Source organism: Rutidosis leptorrhynchoides, chromosome 11 (assembly GCF_046630445.1).
Source record: "Rutidosis leptorrhynchoides isolate AG116_Rl617_1_P2 chromosome 11, CSIRO_AGI_Rlap_v1, whole genome shotgun sequence".
In the NCBI taxonomy this organism is placed as follows: Eukaryota; Viridiplantae; Streptophyta; class Magnoliopsida; order Asterales; family Asteraceae; genus Rutidosis; species Rutidosis leptorrhynchoides.
This window is the reverse complement of record NC_092343.1, coordinates 256,402,501-256,417,500: the sequence shown is the minus strand read 5'-3', so window position 1 is coordinate 256,417,500 and position 15,000 is coordinate 256,402,501.

Genomic DNA, 15,000 nt, shown 5'->3' with positions numbered 1-15,000 from the left:
TGCTGTAAAAGAGAAGTAAGAAGCTAGAATCAAAAGGGTGATAGAAGTGGATGAAAGATTGAAAGTAAGTTGGTGTTCTTGGAAGGTTTTCTTGAAGTGTTATTGTAAGAGTTTTCTTATGGTGTTTTAGTATGGTTTTTATGGCTAGATCTTCTTGGTTATTTGCTGGATTGTTATGGAGTTTAGAGAGTAAGAAAGAGTGTGTGTTTTTGATAAGAAAATGGTAGTAAAAATGAATCAAAATGCTCTTGTATATATACTACAAAAAAAGGTGTTCCATGATGTATATGGACAAAAATTTCAAGTGATCATTTTATGTATCTAGTCCTAATTGCTTCCAAATTCAATTACCTAGCCCTAATGGCATGAACATTGGCTGGTTAGGTGGTGATTTTGATGTGTATTTACTATTAGTAAATACGTATAAAAGCTAGGTATGATACGAGTATAAATACTCTAGGTATACGTATAGAAATTTTGTGAAAAATGGAATGAGGATTCAAATATAGCTATCTTTTGTGAATACACTTATATGGTTTTATGTATTTAAGTCTTTAAAAGTGATTAAATACATTACTTATACGATATATGTATAAACATTATATGTCTTAAGTATTTATGTCAAATAACGTTACGTATAGTTATTGTTTTGAAAACTTAAGTTAGTAGTTTCAAAATATACTTATAACTTGTTGTTATTAATACAAAATGAGATATTAAAACATTTATTAATCATGTTAAATATGTATATATACCTATATATACACAAACGTATAAATATCATATATTGTATAGTTCGTGATATCATCGGTCAAACTAGACGGTCAAACGTTGTGTAAAACTCTTTTCGGAAATATAAATCTTAACAATTTGGATTGCTTATCATGTTGGCAAGGTTTAATTTATGTAAATATTAATCTTACAAGTATAGAATGATCGAAAAAGTGCGGGTCGTTACATTACCTCCCCGTTAAATAAATTTCGTCCCGAAATTTTAAAATTGTACCTATTTTGCGTCATCGAGAAACAAGTGTGGATACTTTTGCTTCATCTGATCCTCTCGTTCCCAAGTAAACTCGGGACCTCTTCTAGCATTCCAACGAACCTTAACAATCGGTATATTGCTCTGTTTGAGCTGTTTAACTTCACGGTCCATGATTTCGATTGGTTCTTCGACGAATTGTAGTTTCTCGTCGACATGGATTTCTTCAAGAGGAATGGTGAGGTCTTCCTTTGCAAGACACTTCTTAAGGTTTGAGACGTGAAAGGTATTATGTACTCCGGCGAGTTGTTGCGGTAACTCGAGTCGATAAGCTACCGGTCCAATGCGTTCGATGATCTTGAACGGGCCTACATATCTTGGGTTCAGTTTACCTCTTTTACCGAAACGTATTACACCTTTCCAAGGTGACACCTTTAGCATAACCATGTCACCGATCTGAAACTCTAATGGTTTCCTTCGGACATCGGCGTAGCTCTTTTGGCGACTACGGGCTGTTTTCAATCTCTCCTTGATTTGTACTATCTTTTCAGTAGTTTCATGTATGATTTCGGGACCAGTTAAATGTCGATCTCCTACTTCATTCCAACAGATAGGAGATCTACACTTCCTTCCATACAATGCTTCGAATGGCGCAGCTCTAATGCTCGCATGATAACTATTATTATACGAGAATTCTGCTAACGGTAGATATTTATCCCATCCGTTTCCAAAATCGATCACACATGCCCTGAGCATGTCTTCGAGAGTCTGAATCGTTCTCTCACTCTGTCCATCGGTTTGTGGATGATATGCGGTACTCATATCCAACCGAGTTCCTAGTGCCTCCTGTAGTGATTGCCAAAACTTTGAGGTAAATCTACTATCACGATCGGATATAATGGAAATAGGTATTCCATGCCTTGAAACAACTTCCTTTATATACAATCGTAATAGTTTCTCCATTCTATCCGTTTCCTTTATAGGCAAGAAATGTGCAGACTTGGTGAGACGATCAACAATCACCCAAATGGTGTCGTATCCCCAGGCAGTCTTTGGTAACTTCGTGATGAAATCCATGGTAATACCATCCCATTTCCATTCTGGGATTTCTGGTTGTTGAAGTAACCCTGACGGCTTTTGGTGTTCTGCTTTGACTTTGGAACAAGTTAAACACTCCCCAACATATGTTGCTACGTCTGTCTTTAAATTAGGCCACCAATAATGCGTCTTAAGATCTTGGTACATCTTTCCAACTCCAGGATGTATCGAATATCTTGTCTTATGTGCCTCGTTCAATATCAACTTCCTTAATCCACCCAACTTCGGTACCCAAATACGATTTGCAAAATATCGAATTCCATCTTCCCGCATAACGAGTTGCTTCTCATACTTCTTCATTATTTCATTTCCTATATTTTCTTTAGTAAGTGCTTCTCGTTGAACTTCTTTGATTTGTGAGTTGAGATTCATGCGAATTTTTATGTTCATCGCTCGTACTCGAATTGGTTCTCGTTCTTTTCTGCTTAAAGCATCAGCCACCACGTTTGCCTTCCCGGGATGATAACGAATTTCACAATCATAGTCGTTTATTAACTCGACCCACCTACGTTGCCTCATGTTCAATTGTTTCTGATCAAAAATATGTTGAAGGCTTTTATGATCAGTAAACACAGTGAATTTAACCCCATACAAGTAGTGTCTCCACATCTTCAATGCAAACACGACTGCTCCCAATTCTAGATCATGCGTCGTATAATTTCGCTCGTGAATCTTCAATTGTCGGGATGCGAATGCAATAACTTTCTTCCGTTGCATAAGAACACAACCAAAACCTTGTCGCGAAGCGTCACAATATATTTCAAAATCATCGTTCCCTTCTGGTAACGATAAAATAGGCGCCGTAGTTAACTTCTTCTTCAGTAATTGAAATGCGTTCTCCTGCTCCGAGGTCCATTCGTATTTCTTCCCTTTTTGTGTTAATGCTGTCAACGGCTTAGCTATTCGGGAAAAATCTTGAATAAACCTTCTATAATAACCGGCTAAACCCAAAAATTGGCGTATCTGTGTTGGTGTCTTAGGAGTCTCCCATTTTTCAATAGCTTCAGTTTTTGCTGGATCAACCTGAATTCCTTCGCTATTAACAACGTGGCCAAGAAATTGCACTTCTTTCAACCAAAAAGCACACTTAGAAAATTTAGCATATAGCTGTTCTTTTCTTAACAACTCCAATATCAACCTTAAATGCTCTTCATGCTCTTGCTCACTCTTGGAATAGATAAGAATATCATCAATGAAAACGATAACAAACTTATCTAAATACGGACTACAAACTCGATTCATGAGGTCCATGAATACAGCTGGCGCATTTGTCAATCCAAACGGCATGACCAAAAATTCGTAATGACCATAACGTGTCCGAAAAGCAGTTTTCGGAATGTCCTCTTCTTTGACGCGTAGTTGATGATAGCCCGATCTTAAGTCGATTTTTGAATAAATACATGATCCTTGCAATTGATCAAATAAGTCATCAATTCTCGGTAGTGGATACCGATTCTTGATAGTTAACTTATTTAATTCACGATAGTCTATACACATCCTAAAAGATCCATCTTTCTTCTTAACAAACAAAATTGGAGCTCCCCACGGTGAAGTACTCGGTCGTATGAATCCACGGTCCAGTAATTCTTTTAACTGACTTTGAAGTTCTTTTAACTCGGACGGTGCAAGTCTATATGGAGCACGAGCCACTGGTGCAGCTCCTGGTACTAAATCTATTTGAAATTCTACCGATCTAAATGGAGGTAATCCCGGCAATTCTTCCGGAAAAACTTCAGGAAAATCTCTTGCCACAGGCACGTCGTTGATGCACTTTTCTTTCTTTTCGACTTTATTAACATGTGCTAAAATAGCGTAACATCCCTTTTCTAAACACTTCTTGGCTTTCAAACAGCTAATGAGTTTTAGCTTTGAATTACCCTTCTCTCCATAAATCATCACCGGTATTTTATCCTTACCAGGAATACGAATTGCCTTCTTGGCACAAACAACTTCCGCTCCTATTTTGGACATCCAGTCCATGCCGACTATTACATCAAAACCTCCTAATTCTACGGGTATTAAGTCGATTTTAAACGTTTCTCCGGCTAGATTTATTTCACAATCACGACAAATTTTATCGGCTTTAATTAGTTTACCATTAGCTAACTCAATCAAGTACTTAGCATCTAGAGGTAATGATGAACAATTCAATTTAGTGTAAAAATTTATACACACGTAACTTCTATCGGCGCCAGTATCAAATAAGATAGATGCTGATAAGTTATTAATGGTAAACGTACCCGTAACAAGCTCCGGGTCTTCTCGTGCCTCTCTAGCATTAATAACAAACGCTCTTCCACGTGTAGGTCCGCCATTCTGATTCGGGCACTGGCTCTTATAGTGACCTTGTTTTCCACACCCAAAACAAGTAATGTTAGCCAAAGCAGTTCTATTTGCGTTGGTGGCAGGAGTCTTGTTACCATTTGCATTTGTAACGAGAGCCTTACAATCTTCAGCAAGATGTCCCTGTCTATTGCATTTAGTGCACAACACACTACAGTAACCAAAATGATGTTTGTGACAACGGTTGCATAAAGGACTTTGTCCTTTGTAACCAAAGCCTGAACCGCTACCCGCACCTTTCGTGGTTTCTTGTTTCTTATAAGGTTGTTGTTGGTTACCTCGATCATAACCTCCATTCCACTTTTTCTTGTTCCCCAATACCTTCACCTCAGTATTGAATGCTTTCTTATCCAGAATGACCTGATCCATTAGCTCGTTTGCCATGGTTATAGCTTCATGAATTGTTTTAGGTTTCGATGCTGTAACATTTGCCTTGACCTTTTTGGGCAAACCACCTTTGTACATTTCAATCTTCCGTGCTTCGGTTGGAACCAATTCAGGACATAGTAAAACCAATTCCATGAATCGCTGATTGTAGTTGGTGATTTCAGTACCAACCACCTTCAAACTTCGTAACTCATCTTCTAACTTAATAACCTCATTCCTTGGACAATACTCGGTGATTATCATTGCTTTGAATTCTTCCCATGGAGTATCATAAGCTACATCTCCTCCTACCGCCTTCACATAATTCTTCCACCATGTGAGTGCACTATCTTGTAAAGTGCACGATGCAAACTTGGTCATGTCTTTTTCATCACAACCGCTGATTTTGAACACCGTCTCCATCTTTTCTATCCATCGGGTTAAACCGATAGGTCCTTCCGTTCCACTGAATGATGAAGGTTTGCAAGCTTGAAACATCTTGTAGGAGCATCCTACACGAGGATTTGGATTAACTGCAGTAGCTCTTGCAGCTTCGACCCATAGCATTCTATCGTTGACTCGCTGGTTGATGAAGTTCTCGACTTCTTGTTCCGTCATTCGGTTCAATCGCGCCATTTCCTAATGAAAGAAAATAATTATTCACATGGATTATTATAGATGTAGTCTGTATTTATAGTACATTATAGCTTGTTAATAATATGAACCAGGTATTATTATAAAAGCCTTTTCTTCTTATTAGCGTTTTATAATTATATCTAGGGTAGTACCTACCCGTTAATGTTCATACTTAATAGCTTAGTACAGAACCAATTACTACAATCTAAATAATACTTAACCATGGAAAATTATTGCATTTCATACTTCGCTATTTTACATATGCTTATCTTACATCGAACATTAAACAAACCACACTAATAATATTATACAAAACATTATTTGATTCCATGGTTTAATTTGGCAGCGCATCGTTTGGTCTATTTCCCAAAACATTTATGTCCAGGGAATCCCCCAACGCGAATCCTAGCTGTCTCCCTACGTTTTGGCTGAGGAGCCGAAGAACTAGATGCGGGGATAGCACTAATAGGAATAGCGGGAATAGGGGTGGTAGTGTTGAGTGGAATTGGTGCTACGTCATTCTCACTAAGTTCGGGATTTGAATTTTCTAATTCATTCGCTTTTCGTTTCTTTCCTTGATCGAATTTTTCTTTCGTAATTTCTAGTATTTCTTCCTCAGGTTCACTTTCTTCTTCGGGTTCACTTTCCTCTTCGGGTTCACTTTCCTCCTCGGGTTCACTTTCCGATATTTCTATAGTTGGTTCATCCGGAAATTGTGAGTCTTCCCCAAAAATACCACTTTCGTCATCGGATATGTTAATGACTGAAACACAATCTGAAGGTTCTGATTCGGAGTCGCTGAATGTGATAATAAGTTTCGAGCCCGACATCTATCACACAACAACTAACCCATTAGTACTACATAATATTTACATATAAATTTTAACCAACAGTGATAAGCAATGGTTTTTTTTTTTTTTTTTTTAAAATCAGACCCGGTCAAAGTCCAGACTTTACTAATGTATCCTAACGACTTCTCGATTAGACACACTAATGCAAACCTGGTTCGCTAAGACCAACGCTCTGATACCACATGTCATAACCCGTCCTTAACCATAAGAACGTGTTAGATAACGTATGATTTCATTGCGAGGTATTGACCTCTATATGCGACATTTTTAAAAGAAACTGCATATATTATACATTACAAACCACAACCGTTATTTTTGTTACAAGCTTTAGACAATAAAAAGATGATTATCGTTTAGCGATAATCTTCGACTTACAAACTTTACAAATGATAATAACAACACGGTTTCTAGCATATTTTACAGTACAACATCTCGGATATGCAGTTTTATTTTTGACACAAACATGCGTACGCAAGATCCTGCTTAGATCCAACATAATGCAGCGGAAGCTTTAGTAATCTCCTGAGAATAGACATGTTTTAAAAGGTCAACATAAAGTTGGTGAGATATAGGTTTAGTGCCGGCAGCAATATATATATAGACCACAAGATTTCGTATATAAACAGTTTAATAAAAGTATTCTAAGTGGTTGAGCACTCGGTAACCATACTTAACATTTTCACGTCGCATATTCCCTTTAATATGAAATCTTACTACACCGTACCAAGTGTAGTCACAAAACGAAGTACTGTGCAACCGTTGAATACTGGTCGTCCAGTCCGGTTGGGGTTGTCAGGCCCGATAGATCTATCAACAGGATTCGCGTTTACAATACCGCTGTAAATATTAGTTACCAAGCTACAGGGAAGTATGCCAGTGGTACAACTCAACGTAGAACATATTTTTCAGTTACTTGTGTCCATATCGTAAAACATAAAATACATGTATTCTCATCCCGAAATATTTAGAGTTAAAAGTGGGACTATATACTCACTCTTGTCTTGATGATATAAATAATTTGACTCGGTCTTCCGGTTGATATCACGAACCTATCCATATATAATATATCAATATGTTTTCATTTTTAAACAAACGTTATAAATATATACTTGTTATACTTTTAATACTTTGAATATTTCCTTAGTCCGAAGTTAGCAGTCCGATGTTAGTAATTCAATTTTAATGGTTCATTTTTAGATGTTTAATATACCCGCAATGAAATAAATAAAACCCCCAACGAAATCAATAAAACCCCATCGTATATGTGTTGGTCGAGATTAATCTTGACCCATGGTACCGGTGTTGTCAAATGACGTGTTGCGTACATAAAGTACCGGTGTTGTCAAATGACGTGTTGCGTACAATCATGGGATCTTATGATTAATCTTCTCGTGTTGTTTACGGGTGATCCTGAACCATATAAAATTGAATTGTAAGTACATATATATAAAATATCATGTTATCTTAGAAGTATGTGATTTTATGTAAATTTTTCCAATGAATCCCGAAGTCATTTAAGTCTTGGATAACCAATTTTGTTTCGGTCATAGTTTCTTCGTTACAAGTCCGTTTTCGTTGATTCAACTTGCCATCTCCTTGGATCGAGTCCCTCTTTAAGACTATGAACTGTAAATACCTTAGTTTGTATTCAAAATCACACGGCATAGGTCAAACTTTAGTGAAACTTATGAAGTTAATCATTTTTCCATCATGTAAACAACCTCAAATGATTATTTTTCTAAAAATACTTATACTTTGAGTTAAATCATGAAATTTTTATGTGTTATCATATTCATAGTAAAAATCATTTTTCTAAAAAATAAATCTCCAATTCAAAGTTTAAGATGGTTTTTAATTATCCAACCCAAAACAGCCCCCGGTTGCACTCCGACGTCGTAAATTCAGTTTTTAAGGTGTTCTTTGAAAAACCAAGTTATACCTTGTTAAGTTAGCATATAATTAAGATATGTTACAGGTCTTGAAGTATTTTAAAAGTTAAGTTAGAAGGATCTATTTAGTTTGCGAACAAGTTTGAAAACATTCAAACTATGTTCTTGTTGTTAAACTTGTATACCACAAAATATGATAGCTATATATATATGAATCGAATAAGGTTATGAACATAGATTCTACCTCAAGTTCCTTGGATGAAGTTGCTGTAAAAGAGAAGTAAGAAGCTAGAATCAAAAGGGTGATAGAAGTGGATGAAAGATTGAAAGTAAGTTGGTGTTCTTGGAAGGTTTTCTTGAAGTGTTATTGTAAGAGTTTTCTTATGGTGTTTTAGTATGGTTTTTATGGCTAGATCTTCTTGGTTATTTGCTGGATTGTTATGGAGTTTAGAGAGTAAGAAAGAGTGTGTGTTTTTGATAAGAAAATGGTAGTAAAAATGAATCAAAATGCTCTTGTATATATACTACAAAAAAAGGTGTTCCATGATGTATATGGACAAAAATTTCAAGTGATCATTTTATGTATCTAGTCCTAATTGCTTCCAAATTCAATTACCTAGCCCTAATGGCATGAACATTGGCTGGTTAGGTGGTGATTTTGATGTGTATTTACTATTAGTAAATACGTATAAAAGCTAGGTATGATACGAGTATAAATACTCTAGGTATACGTATAGAAATTTTGTGAAAAATGGAATGAGGATTCAAATATAGCTATCTTTTGTGAATACACTTATATGGTTTTATGTATTTAAGTCTTTAAAAGTGATTAAATACATTACTTATACGGTATATGATGGAATTCATTACATAAACAAAGTCACAAAACCCATTTTAAGTGTATGTAAATTCGTGTATATGTATACATAAAGCGGAAGCAATTTAAAGTTTATGCATGTATAGTTTAAGCCTTTTAAACATGAATTCCATAAAAGATCTAGTCTTGAATAATACACTAAAATGTAAAATAGAGCTAGTAAGATGTTGTACCTACTCCAAAAGGAGGTGAAGAACAAGGATGAAGAAGATGATGTAGATGAAGAAATAAGCTCCTAACTTGAACCTTCAAGTAAGCAAAACCCTAGCCTTTGATTCACCAACAACACCCTTGAGCTTGCTAATGTTTAGGACCCTTAAACACCTTAAACATAAGCTTGAAACCTTCTTAAACTTGCTGGAAAATCAGCAGCAGTAAGCTTCAAATATGATGTTAAATGGAGCCTCAAAACAATAAGACCTCAAGAGGTAATACCCCAAACATATAACCAACACCTAGTACAATGGTTAGGATTTATTGACACTTGAAATTAGGCTTTCAACTAAGCTCAAGAACTCTCCTTTTTCATCAAAAACTTCGGCCAGAATACAGCCAAGAAAAAGAAGAGTATCACTTGTATTATTTTATGTTCTAATGCATGTGTACTTGTATATTTTTGGTCAAAACAAAAACACATAAGGACATGTGCATATTAAAAGTAACAAAAGGCATGGTGAAGACTCTCTTGGTCTCCACAAAACGTCCCATATGGGTGTAGGATATCAAGATTCATATTTTTTATAAAACTTGTTAAAATTAGTCTTGTAAAGATATAAAACTTGATATATATAAAACCATGCATTTAAGTTACTTACATTTTATAAACCAATTTATAAAATATAACATAACATAATTATTTAAGACTATAAATAATTAAATATAAATTATCCAAATAATTTATCTCAAGTGATAATATTTTAGAAAACCAATTTTCTAAAATTTAAGTGTCGCGTATTCATTTAACGATCCAACCGTTAAGATTAAATACTTGTAAAGTGTTGGTAAGTTTGTTATTGGGTATGACCCGACTTGGATCATAACACATTAGCCACATTAATTTAATATGTCTCTCGGGCATAAGAAAAACCTTCAATCTCCCACTTGCACGAGAAACATAAGAAATTAATGCAAGTGATGGATACAGCCTAACACACCGTCCATCACCCCTAATATGTTATGACTTTGTGCCATTCAATAACATCATCCCTTTCGAGTTCCCATCTCGAATATGATTAGGTGAATCTTTCATTATTTCCTTTCGTCCTAGATGTCATGTTAAATCCAAGAGATACAGAGTGATCACTCTCTTATGGATTTAACTTTTCAGGCCTTAGACATCTGACTCTCAACGAATAAGAGGGACAAATTCCATCTTGACTACATACGTCATAGATATACACTTTGTAATATACCTGAGTTCTTCCTTATGTACTACCATGTTTCAGAATAGCGAAGGAAAGAATCAAGGCACAGTACTTGGTGAATATCCGAACCCAATATGTATCTCAGGTCAGAGGATACAATGATATTCGCCTTTACTCAAGATTACATGTGATCAACCATAAAGGCTCTATACAGTAATTCTTGAGAGCGGGTCTTCCAATATTTGTTTCCCACAAATATCTATGAACCTTGGTTGCAACCTTGCCCCACATTCAACCTATGAATGTATACCAATCCAAGTTCATAATAGTCTAAACCTCACACTTGTTCCCACAAATGTGATCGACCACGGAAATTTAGAATAGTTGCTTATTCATGGATGAAATATGCAAAATAGGAACATGACTCATAAATAAATTAATGCCATAATCATATTAATGAGTTTGAACTAATTCGTTCCGTTACAATACATAAAGTAGATCAATTCCAATCACTAGAATATCGAAGCCCTAACGCACAAACATGTCCCTCATGTTTTGGCCCATGTAAAAGCTTCGTGAGTGGATCCGCAACATTATGATCTGTGTGAACTTTGTGAATACATATCTTTCCCTTTTCAACCTCATCCCTGATGTAGTTGAATCTCCGCTCAATGTGACGAGTCTTTTGATGAGCACGAGGTTCCTTGATTTGAGCAATCGCACCCTCGTTGTCACAAAAGATCTCAAGAGGGTCCTGAATGGAAGGGACCACTCCTAACTCGTCGATGAATTTCTTCATCCATGCAGCTTCCTGAGCTGCCAGTGAGGCGGCAATGTACTCCGACTCTGTAGTGGATAACGCAACAACTTCCTGTTTCGCACTCTTCCAAGAGACCGCACCACCATTTAACATGAATACATAACCGGATTGTGACCGAGAGTCATCTCGATCAGTTTGGAAACTCGCGTCCACGTAACCTTTTACAACGAGTTCCTCCTCACCAGACCCATATATTAGAAACATATCCTTAGTCCTTCTAAGGTATTTCAATATACATTTAACCGCAGTCCAATGACTATTTCCTGGGTTATTCTGGTATCTACTTGTCAAGCTTAGAGCGCATGACACATCCGGTCTAGTACATATCATTGCATACATGATAGACCCAATAGCAGATGCGTATGGGACTTTCTTCATTCTCTCTTGTTCATCTTTCGTGGTAGGACACTGAGATGAATTGAGAACGGTTCCTCTTTGAATAGGTACCAAACCTTTCTTAGAGTTTTCCATCTTGAACCTTTTCAAGATTTTATCAATGTATGTACTTTGACTTAAGCCTATCAATCTCTTGGATCTATTCCTATAGATTCCAATCCCCAATATATATTGTGCTTCTCCAAGATCCTTAATGGAGAAGCAACTTTTTAACCAAGTTTTGACCTCTTGCATTGTGGTTATATCATTCCCAAATAATAATACGTCATCCACATATAGCACAAGGAACATTATGGAGCTCCCACTAGCCTTCTTGTATACACAAGCTTCATCACCATTTTTAATAAAGCCAAATTTCTTTGCCTCTTCATTAAAACGATGATTCCACATTCTCGATGCTTGTTTCAACCCATAGATTGATTTCTTTAACTTGCATACTTTTTTAGGATTTTTCGGATCGACAAAACCTTCGGGCTGTACCATATAGACATCTTCCTCAAGATATCCATTTAGGAAAGCGGTTTTGACATCCATTTGCCAAATTTCGTAATCATAATGAGCAGCGATGGCAAATAATATCCTAATAGACTTTAGCATTGCCACAGGCGAGAATGTTTCATCATAGTCAACCCCTTGAGTTTGAGTGAAACCCTTTGCTACAAGTCTAGCTTTGTATGTATCCAAGTTTCCATGTATGTCGGTTTTCATCTTGAAAATCCACTTGCAATCAACTAGCTTAGAGCTAGGAGGTTGCTCAACAAGTTCCCAAACTTGGTTTTCATACATGGATTGCATCTCGGCGTTCATGGCTTCCTGCCATTTATCTTTATCTATCCTTGATAAAGCATCTTTGTAGTTTGTCGGTTCATCCAAATCAACCGTATAGCAACCATCCACGAGAAACCCATATCTCTCGGGAGGATTACTAATCCTACTAGATCTTCGAACGTCTTGTGTACCTTGATCATCCACTTGATCATTTTCAGCATCCTCATGTTGAGTGCTAGTGTCAACCAATTGTGTATCATCGGCTTGATCTTGTACCTCTACAAGATCTATTTTTCTTTCACCATCACCTTCCATAAGGAACTTGGTTTCAAGGAATTCCGCTTTCCGAGCTACAAATACGGTTTGCTCGGATGGATCATAGAAGTAATATCCCATGTCATCTTTGGGATATCCTATGAAGATACACTTTGTGGATCGAGCATGTAGCTTATTTGCTACATAACGCTTAGGATAAGCTTCACATCCCCATACTTTCAAGTATGAAAGAGAAGGAGGTTTTCCAAACCACATCTCATGAGGAGTTCGTTCCACTTTCTTGGTTGGGGCCATATTTAAAATACGAGCCGCGGAGCTTAGACAATAACCCCAAAATGATAGAGGTAACGAGCTTCTAGCCATCATAGATCGAACCATATCCATTAGGGTTCGGTTCCTCCTTTCGGAAACTCCATTAAGTTGGGGTGTTCCGGGTGGAGTAAGTTGTGAGATAATCCCACAACTCCTAAGATGATCTTGGAAGGCATCGCTTAGGTATTCACCTCCTCTATCGGTACGTAGTACCTTAATTGTCTTATTGAGTTGATTTTGTACTTCGTTTTGATATTCTTTGAATGCTTCAAACGTTTCGTCCTTGTGTCTTAATAAGTAGACATATCCGAAACGACTAAAGTCATCAATGAAAGTAACAAAGTATCTTTCACCTTTCCTTGTCATGGGTTTAAAGGGTCCACATACATCCGAATGTATTAATCCCAATAAATCTTTAGCCCTTTCATAGGTCCCTTTGAAAGGTGCTTTAGTCATCTTGCCTTGTAAACAAGATTCACATACTTCAAACGAATCCATTTCATTTGATTTCAAAAGTCCATTCTTTTGAAGTGTATGTATTCGGTTCTTGTTTATGTGACCAAGGCGACAATGCCATAAGTAGGAATCACTCAAATCCCTTTTGAGTTTTTTGGTGCTTGTATGGTACATTGAGCTACTAGATGATGTGTCATCATGAACCAATTCATAAATTCCATTTGAAGGCGAAGCCTTGAAATAGAATACATTATCTTTAGAAACATGAATATCATCATCAATAAAATTAACAACGTAACCACATTGTTTTAAGCGAGAAATAGAAATAATGTTTCTACACAAATCCGGAGCATACAAAACATTTTCTAAAATAAGTTCCAATCCGCTTGGAAGCTTCAAAATAAAATCTCCTTGAGCTTTAACATGCACCTTTGCACCATTGCCCATATAGAGACTTGATGTTCCCGCCTCATGATCACTTCTTTTGAACCCCTGCAAAGAATTGCAAATATGAGTTCCACATCCAGTGTCTAATACCCATGTATTAGAAGAAGTAATACTTAGCTCTATATATACCATATATATATTACCTGAGGTTTGCCCTGCATCCCTCTTATCCTTCAACTCCTTAAGATAGATCGGACAGTTTCGTTTCCAATGACCCATTTCACCGCAACCGAAACATGGGTCTTCCTTGGGGTTTGCCTTCTCGGCTACCTTTTGCTTCTTAGCCTTGTTGATGGTTGGGGTAACCATCTTCCCTTTCCCTTTGCCTTGGTAAGCGGGTCCTTTTCTCTTAGCCACCTTTGGCTTAGAGGTCTTACCTTTGGACCCACCTTGATCGATTGCTAACACGGGTAAAGCCCTTTTACCCATGCTAGTTTCCGCCGTTCTAAGCATACCATGAAGCTCACCTATGCTCTTATCCATCCCATTCATGTTGTAATTAATTACAAATTGATCAAACCTCTTTGATAGGGAGTTAAGGATAAGATCGGTGGCTAACTCATTAGATATGTTAAGGTTAAGACGGTTAGCACGATCGATAAGGCTCTTCATCTTAAGTACATAAGATGAAACCGATTGGGTATCGTCCATACGACAAGCATGAAGCGCCCGAACCGTTTCGAAACGCTCAACACGTGCTTGTTGGAGAAACATCTCCTTCAATTGTGTTATCATGTCGTATGCGCTATGATGCTCGAAATCCTTTTGGAGTTCGGGTATCATAGTCCCAAGCATTAAGCATGAGACTTGAAGGGAGTCGTGGCAATACTTATCGTAAGAGGCCATTGCCTCCACATCATTCTCATCCGGTTGGTCGGGAATGGGGTCCTCAAGCACATACATTTTATCCTCTTGTTTGAGGACAATCCGAAGATTGCGGAACCAATCCATAAAATTTGTATGGTTGAGTTTGTCTTTCTCGAGGAGAGACCGTAACGATAGGTTGTTAAAGTTAAGTGGTGCGTTGTTCATGTTGTTGTTGTTATTAGCGGCCATCTACAAAATTCAACAAAGTTCTTTTAAGTATCGATTTGGATTTAATAAACAATACCCTTTTAA